The 9100-nt window shown below is 35.8% G+C and overlaps 1 pseudogene; it reads right to left on the bottom strand.

Moving 5' to 3' along the window:
* Positions 1-945: 945 nt before the first annotated feature.
* Positions 946-2553, bottom strand: LOC113350835 (annotated as a pseudogene).
* Between the last annotated feature and the right edge of the window lie 6547 nt (positions 2554-9100).

Below are 9100 nucleotides of genomic sequence, written 5' to 3'. Positions count from 1 at the left end.
TCTTATAACCACCAATTAAACGAGGATGTTTATATTTTAGTACCGGTAAATCATTTTTCTTTTAGTTTCTCGATAACTACACAAGTCTAGTTCTAAACAAAACTTGGACACCAAAGTAAAAACCACAAGTAAACCTTCCCAAAACACTTATAATAAACTAAAAAAAAGAAAAGAAGAAAAATCCAACATTCTTACACCCAAGGCCAAGTGAGAGAAGATCATGAGAGAACTTCACTTTCTTAAGGGCCAATTACTGAATGGTCATACTTTTTGTAATTCGTTCAAAAAATGATCATATTTTTGTATTTCAATTACAAAATGGTCACACTTCCATACGATTTAACATTTTTGAATAAAACGGTGTTAACTTTTCCTATAATACCCTCCTCCAAAATACCCTCTTCATTTAGTAAATTGGTTGATGTGGTGGTGGTGGTGGTGGTGGTGGAAGCTTAATAATCTTCACTAAACCCCAGAGGGGAAGCGATGAACCCTTTGGTTGAATGCGGTGTAACGATCCTGAATGCGTTCTAACGATCCTGAATGCGTTCTAACGAATCTGAATGCGATGTAACGATATGTAAGCGGCGACACCACCACTTACAAATAGCACCACCATCAAAAAACAATAATGAAGTTAGAATTTGAAGTTATGTATGGAAGGATAAATATGAAGGATATGTAGGTAATTTCGTTATCATATTTAACTGTGAGTCACCACTTAACTCTCTGTTTAACGGAAATATGATCATTTTGTTAATAGGTTATAACAGTATGACTACTTTGTAAATAGGGTCTTAATTGTATGACTGTTTTGGAATTTTCCTTTTCTTAACCTTATCTTGACTTAAGTATTTTGAACAATAGTTCGTTAACATTATTTCTCAACCTCAATTTGAGTATTTTGAACAGAGTACATTGACTACTTTGATTCTAAATGAAGTTTCAAGTTAAGGGTATTGGGCCCAGCATGTCTTTGACCAATTTACCAAAATTATTATAAGATGTTCCCCCCATTTTAGTAGCATGTTCAGCTTTGGCTTTCCATTTCATTGCATTTTCTTTCATCTTCTTCCCTTTCGCGCCTTCCATTAATTCCTTCAACTGTGCTTCAGTTTCCTCTCTCTTTACATCGTTATCTATCTCCATTCCGGTTCCCCATACTTCACATGCAAATCTACAATTAGTCTGTTGATCAGCGAAAAATGGCCAACAAATTATCGGTACACCATTATATAGACTTTCCAACATTGAATTCCAACCGCAGTGAGTTAGAAATCCTACTATTGACGGATGAGATAGCACCTTATCTTGAGGACACCAATTGGCTGTACACCCTCTATCTCTAATCTCAGCGACAAGCTCCTCTGGTAGTCCTACCGAATCACCCATGACAGCGTCGGGGCGGATTATCCATAGGAAGTCTATTGGCTAATCCCCAAGCAAATTCTTTCAGCTGCTCATCAGTCATAACAGTGATGCTCCCAAAATTTACATAAATGACTGAGTTTGGTTCCCTTTCATTTAACCATGATAAGCAGGTGGAGTCTTCTTTCCATAGGTTTGACCGCATTGACTTTAGTTGACCTTCAATAGGTATTTGTTCTTGTTTGGTCAACGTTGCAATGGGACCAATAGTGTAGACTCTACGAGGGAATTTGGACGAGACCGCATCTAAAACTTCTTGTTCTAAGTTGTCAAACGTGTTAAAAATGATAGTCGATTCGTTTAGACAGGTTTGAGCTTCTCCTCCCATGAAGTTAAACATGATATCATCCTCAGGGTTACTCGTTCGAATGAAACTTGGCAAGTCCCTAAACCTGATATTTTTCATGCCAGGTACCCAGTCGAGAACTTCATCAAGATTAACAAGGAAGTCTTCATCTGTAAATTTAAAAACACGGGTCTGTAAATTTAAAAACAAAAACCGTGTAGTTATATATGGTTAGGAAATGTATAGCAAGAATAAATAACTCTAACCATGGCCAGAATCAATATCCCAGGCAAGTAATAAAATTTCCCAGGTTTACCTTTTGATAGTGGCACCAGACCTCTGTTTATGACCTCGCGGAACTGTAGATAGCCTATAAAACTACAGGCCGAGGCCGACGCAGTCCAAAATCGAACAGCCAGAATACCAAGTTCTTTGGCAGCTTTGGTTGCGAAACTCATAACTCCATCTGCAATTATGCAAGTTACTTTAGGTAAAGAAGATGATGAATTAAGCTTATTCTTAACAAGATCTATGAAAGGACCAAAAAGATTCTTTCGAGTTGCAACGCACAAAGAAGGGACATCCTGGGTTGCATCACGATCAGATGGTGGCAATCCATCGGGTATAGTTTCAAATTTGAAACCACGGTACACATTGCGATCTTCGAGACCACTAGCTCTTAATAACCGTTTGTGGTTAAACTCAGTGTTAACTAAGGTGATATGGGAACCTCTAGAATGAAGTAGTTTTCCTAGTTCCATGAATGGAGTAATATGGCCTTGTGATGGATATGGAACGAGAACAACATGAGGTTCCCGTTCCTCTAATAGCGTTGCCATTTTCCTTAGATTGAAACAAGAGGGAATGAGGTTCTTAAACTTACTCGTATGTCTTTAAATTTTATAAACCCACAGTCAGTTTAATCATAAATGGTGTATATATATATATTGTTCAAGTCTCAAGGGTTGCCCATGTTGGATAAGTTGGTAGCGATATTGTCCATGTAGTTAAAAATCCTTCTCCTCGTGTCAGACTTTTGTTATAATCGTTGACGGGTGCATTGATGGTGATTTTGTAAGTGAGCTGGCCTGCTACACCTCACATGTTGCGTCATACGTACACGTGAACTTGTTAACTAACAGCACCACTATTTAGACACCCACATATGCTTACATGAACTTGTTATCTATCCCATCCTTCCAAATTTTTGGTTAAGTAGTCAATATCTCGCACATGTGGGTTCACACGTGAGATTTGAAGACTCTTATACCCTTCCCCTTAAACTAGAAATTCTTAATCTAATTTTTGCATCCACTCGTCTTCTTCTCTGCTCTCGATTTCCTAAAATAGGAAAACATCTCTTTGTAGGTTACCACCAAGTTATATCGTTAATCATAAACTTTTTTCAATCAAAACCTTGTTTTAGTTTGCAGTTACACAAGATATGGTGCTGACAGATTAATGAGAAGAAACAATTTGTTCTTAAGATGTTTACTACTATGAATTTATTTATGCCTTGGAAAGATATAATTCTTTTATAAAATTTGGGTTTTCGGGATTTTGCTGTTATTATTGTAAAAGAAACTAAAATTAAGATTTTTAATGAAATCAACAACTAAAATTAAGTTGTTTGATATATGAATCTTGTTCTTTGCTGATTCAGACAGATTACAAATTTGAAATCACTGTTTTGTGATGAATATTTTCTGCGTTGTTATGGGACAGTTAGCTTTGTGAATATTCATTCATCGCGTAGAAACTTGCAGTTGATGATGATTAGTTGTCAAATTGATGAATGGGTTATCATTAATCTTGTAGAAAGTTAGTTTTGTGAGTCTCATTTCATCGATTTGAATCTGGATTTTAGATGAAATTAAGGTTCTATCATCAATTAACGGTTGTGAAGATGCAACAATCATGTCGGAATTTTCAGTTGGAGATACACAAGAAATCTAAGTTTCTTCTCTCATGACTACTGTGTTCGATGAAATGAAGAACACAAGGATGAACATGAAATGAAGGGTGTATACGTGATTTTGTTTGGGAATTTGACCAGTCAATTGTAGCGCCCTCTAAACTAGCAGCTGACTAATCCAAGAGATTAACTAAATAAGAGGCACTAAAATTTAAATCAGTTACTTAAACATTCAATTAAGAAATCTGCTACAGAAATTAACCCAAAACTAGCCCCACTCAGAAATATATATATTTACAAGAACTTCTCTCAAATAATACATACACAATAGTCATTTGGTTACAAATAGAATATACAACGTAATAAACATAGCAAATGTTAACCAACTAACGAACTCAACTCCCCGAAGCTTCCGCTGCGCAACTCTTATCTGTCTCTGTCTCTGAAACTGAAAGTGGGAGTGGATGAGCACATCATCCCTAAAAGGGGTGCCCCGCAGGAATTAACATTTAACTTTATGTTTTCCCTAAACGTTAAACCGCAATCAATTTCACATAGGTAAACAATCATGTATATGGAACTAACTCCTTCCAAACAATATATAATAATGGTGACTCGTCCCGCACCTAAATAGCTATATGGTGACTCGTCCCGCACCTAGCGATTGCATAAAAGCTCGAATTCATGTAGATATAAATGAAGGAGCAGTATCCTATATACCACAGATGGAAATTCTCATTTCCCAAATAATTCGTAAAGACAAACAAAGCATTACAATTTCTTTCCAAGCAATGGAAAGATTAAAAGAAATAACAGAACTTTCGTAATTCAAAGTTAAACAAATGCATGGAAAGCACAACCAGATAATGCATGAATTTGTTAGACATAAACTTTTGTAAAGGAAAACAACAATAATCACAATAGTGTTAAATATAAATTCCCACCTCTTTTGATGACAAGCCACGCCTACCTCGAGATCCACGATCCACTGGTTCATCCTTTGAATCGATCGTTGTTAATATAGACTAACTGTTAATCACACAAGAAGTCTAAGAATCTAGCCAAAAGGCTCAAACAAGAATCATACAAGTCTATCTAAGGATTCTAAACCCATTTATGACTTTACACCTTTTGATTCTCTATCCTTAGCATAACTAAGGTTTACTAATTCAACTAAGTCGGTTCTATAATCCATTAACTAAGTCTCATGAACATCTACAACTTTGTAGAAGAAATCGAAAGCTAAATCAAACCATAAGGGTCCACTACATCAAAATAGAAACTAACTGCAATCCCAAGCTCAACAAACCATCTCCTTAAACTAGGCCTGGTCCTTCTGGGTCAACTAACGGTCAAAGTGACGGTCAATGGTCAATGAACAGTCAATGACCAAGGTCGGGTCAAAGTCCAGGGTCAAATAGTCAAATTCTAAAGTCTAAATCGGTCAACTGGGTCAAAGCTGATCTGACAGAGTCAACTCAGTCAGATATCCGAGTCAAGGTAAACTAGACTAGTCATCCAATTAACTAGCTGAAAAGCACAGGACCTAAGCCAAAGCACTAGCTAAGCTCAAACTGAGCAACCATTCCTCCTTGTCCTAGATTCATTCAATTCTACTTCATTAACATTCCAATTCTACCAAACTAAAATTACACATTCAGTCGTAAACAAACTTCGAATTTCATTTACAAACATAAACTAAGTTTACCTGCAATATGCAGTAATTTCAAGCTCCCAAGCTTTCACAGGAAAACAATCTACAATTCTATAATCATTAACACATTCTCATGAACAGTAATACCACCCCAGTTCCATTTACACTTCAGATATCACTCCCACACTCTTCACATACAATTCACAGTAGATACAACCAATCCATCTTCTCAAACTCATCAGAGATACTACCAACTATACCCAAAACAGCTCCCTGTAACATCATTCCAAATATTACAACCTCAACTACAATCATCACCCATGTAAATTCAACCTCCACCTCCACCAGTACATAACTCCTCCCTTGTAACATCAACATCATCGTCACCACAACTAAACTCATCTCAGCAATTTCATTCACAATATTACACCTCCACCTGCAAATTTCATTACACAGACAACACCACCAATAACCCATCTCCAGTTCTGTTTCCATTCCACCTTCACAGTTTATACCTAACTCATACATCTCAACTTCAACTGCCACTCAAAACCTCTACAGCTATAGTTCATTATTAGTTCAACTCTTCTTATTCCACTTGAGTCTACCTTTCAGCCGCACACAAATAAATCTCCATACTGCAATCAAGCAATCACTGCTTCCAACATCATCCCCCTGTAATCAGCATAACCTTAAACCCAATTCCATTCTGCTCCCATAACAACCACATACACAACCACCATCCCTGAGAAATGAAACTTCAAACACACCTTAGACACAACCATATTCTATACCAACTTCAATATCAACTTTAGACAACCAATATCTTGTCGCTATTATCACAGTTCCATTATATCTTCATCAACAACTCATAATTCATCTCCAACTATGATATAATCACAGTGTCTCAACAACTATAACCATTCAAATCAAAATACTAAAATTGAGACAATTAGAGACTTACCCAGCAATTCACATTCTCTGAAATGTTAAATCACCAAATTATTTCCACCAAGAACCTAATTCCTGTTTTTAAGGAAGAACATAAACCCTAACTTATCTCTGAATTAACCTTTCTTCACTTAAGTCTTGGTTCCATCTGTATTTCAACTCTAATCCACCTAATCATTCAATACCCATCTTCGATTTATCTAAATCTTCTCAATCTTGCCCAATTCGAACTCCAACACAACATGCAGAACCCTAATTCTTCAATTGATCTTCTCTAAAACAGCTTCAAAATTGCAATCAAACCTCAACCCTTCTATTCTTCATCCATCAACAACCTAATTAACTTACCTATTCCATACGAATCCAATGTTTAATTTACAAACCCTAACTCTTCAGTTTATCTTTGAAACAACTGAAAACAGTACATAATTCTTCTACTTTGTTCTCAATGATGAAAACCCATCATCTGATGCTCGATTTCATCATCAAACTCTCACAAATTCAATCCTCTACAGAAAACCCTAAATCAATTACAACAACACCACTCCTCCTTCTCCCGAGATCAAATAACTTTCAGCGCCATCACCTTCTTCATCTAATCATCTTGAATATATGATTCCCTCAAATAGGATTCACTCTCATCTCATACATCGATCAGAGCATAGGAACAGAGAAAGGAAAGAGGAAGAAGAAGAAGAGCAGAGAAGAGAAGAAAGAATGAGAAAGAAAGGAGGGATCGAGTTAATCTTCTCGGTTAGGGATAAGATCTAGGATAATACTATTGCAGCCACTCTCTTCGCTAAGGGAACTCGAGGTATGTCTATTTGTGAAAAGACTATTTTACTTTTCAAACCAATCTGATGATTACCTCTTCGTCTGGTATCTGATTGACACGTTCAAGTAGTCCATTCTGCGTAAATTTTCGAGATCTATCTAACGATACTAGTTTTGTATCTATATCATTGTTAGATTAATTACTATTAATTAACGTTCATGTTAAACTAATCGAGCTAATTCGTCACTTGACTAGTCTAATAGCGTTGACGAGCTTGTGGTTCCTTACATCAACGACCAATCTTGACTACTTAACAGTTTTTTTATACGGATGGGATAGATATCTTAATTTTTTCCGTTATGGGATAGATCCCCAAACACATTAGTGAAAACGGGACATATTTCCAATTTTCCGTACTTTTAAATATTCAAAACTAAGAAACTGATCAAAAATGTAATTATCACTAGATAAATAATTGATGTCATGGATTGTTTAAATCCTCCGGGGACCTCGACTATTGCATGTAAAATTAGGAAGTTTAGGATCTTGATAAGTATGTGACAAAGGTTTGTGATTTGGAATTACAGAAAAATCTTAATCTTACTGAGTTAATAATTGAGGAGATGCAATCAACGGTCAACAAGACAGTTTGGGGAGTGATCGAGATATTTTTTTGGAGCAGTGTATTCCTCACTTGTAGGATTAAGAACCTCGTTAGTCGCTTTCATGTTATTTGGTTTTATGTACTTCAAAAAAGTGCAAATCGTAGATTGCATATTTTTTGTGTCAATATAGCAATGTATAATGATGAAAACAGGAGGGTGTGTTTATCTACCACCTCTTATATGTAATTCTCCAAACCTATTTGAATGAGGTAGTCTAATAAATAAAACTTACGAGCTTTTCAAAGCTCCTCCTTCCTTCAAAAATAGAAATCTTGATAAGTATGAAATCGATATAGTTTTCGTTTTATTTAATTGATGATTACTAGATCTTCCTAGCCAGTTTCGTCTTTTTCTAGTGTTTGATTTGATTGACTTTAATGTTCATGTAACAATTTTCCCGTTTTTTCGTTTGCATTTTCTTGCCATAAATAGGGGTACTTACTACTTACTAGGGTTTATGTTTGTTCTTCGTCTAATGTGTCTTGTCTTGTCATTTATTTATTTTGATGTTGTTGTTAGTATAGCTTTGTATCTAGTTTCTTATTTTCATAGTTGATTTCTCCATATTTCTTCGGTTCAATGAATTGCTAACCTTTTCATTAGCGCTTCTATCGTATTTCACTTTACAAGTTAACCCTCGTCCCATCAGTTATTATACCCTCTTTAGAAGTATTGAACGTAAATGCACAAGAAGAATAGGGATTTCCAGTTCTTCATTTATCCGTACTTTCCTGTTATTTTCTCGTTGGCTTCTTTTTCATCCTATGGAGTTGATATGATTACGAATCAAATGGTAAACACATCATTGAATGATCCATGCTAATGTTTATGTTCAAGAAGGCATAAATAATTGGTCAATTTGTACTATAGCAGAAATTTCTAATGGAGACATAATGTCAATTGGGGATGCTGAAAGAGTTGCAAAACGTATTTGGAAAAATGTGAGAAATTCCATCTTCAATTATCATGACAAGAACATGTATATCATTAATTTAAAGAAGGAAGTCGATAAGAATATTATCATGAAGAAGAAATACTCATCCCTTAGTGGTTATTTTGTTCCAATACATCATTGGGATCAATGGTTAATATCAAATAAGCTTGATTGGAAACACATTGTAAAGAATTTGAGCTTTGGCATCAACCACAAGAATTCCAAACTAGAAGATTAGCTGAAAAGATGGGTAGCTTTATGGGAACTACTTGTGATGTTGATTATCCTAATAGAATAACTACAACTCACAAGAGCAGGGAAGGAGCCAGAGAAATTCAGCGTTGGGGCGAAACAATTTTGATAGTCGTAAAAAAATTCACCCCATTAGAGGCTCCAAATTTCCATATCACCCAACATAGTTGCACCCACAAGGTGTAAAAATTATCCTAAACCCAAGCTTATTCCTAATCAAACCCAAGATCTTGTGGGGTC

The sequence above is a fragment of the Papaver somniferum genome, chromosome 2 (genome assembly GCF_003573695.1).
Source record: "Papaver somniferum cultivar HN1 chromosome 2, ASM357369v1, whole genome shotgun sequence".
Classification (NCBI taxonomy): Eukaryota; Viridiplantae; Streptophyta; class Magnoliopsida; order Ranunculales; family Papaveraceae; genus Papaver; species Papaver somniferum.
This window is presented reverse-complemented; position numbering and strand designations above follow the sequence as displayed.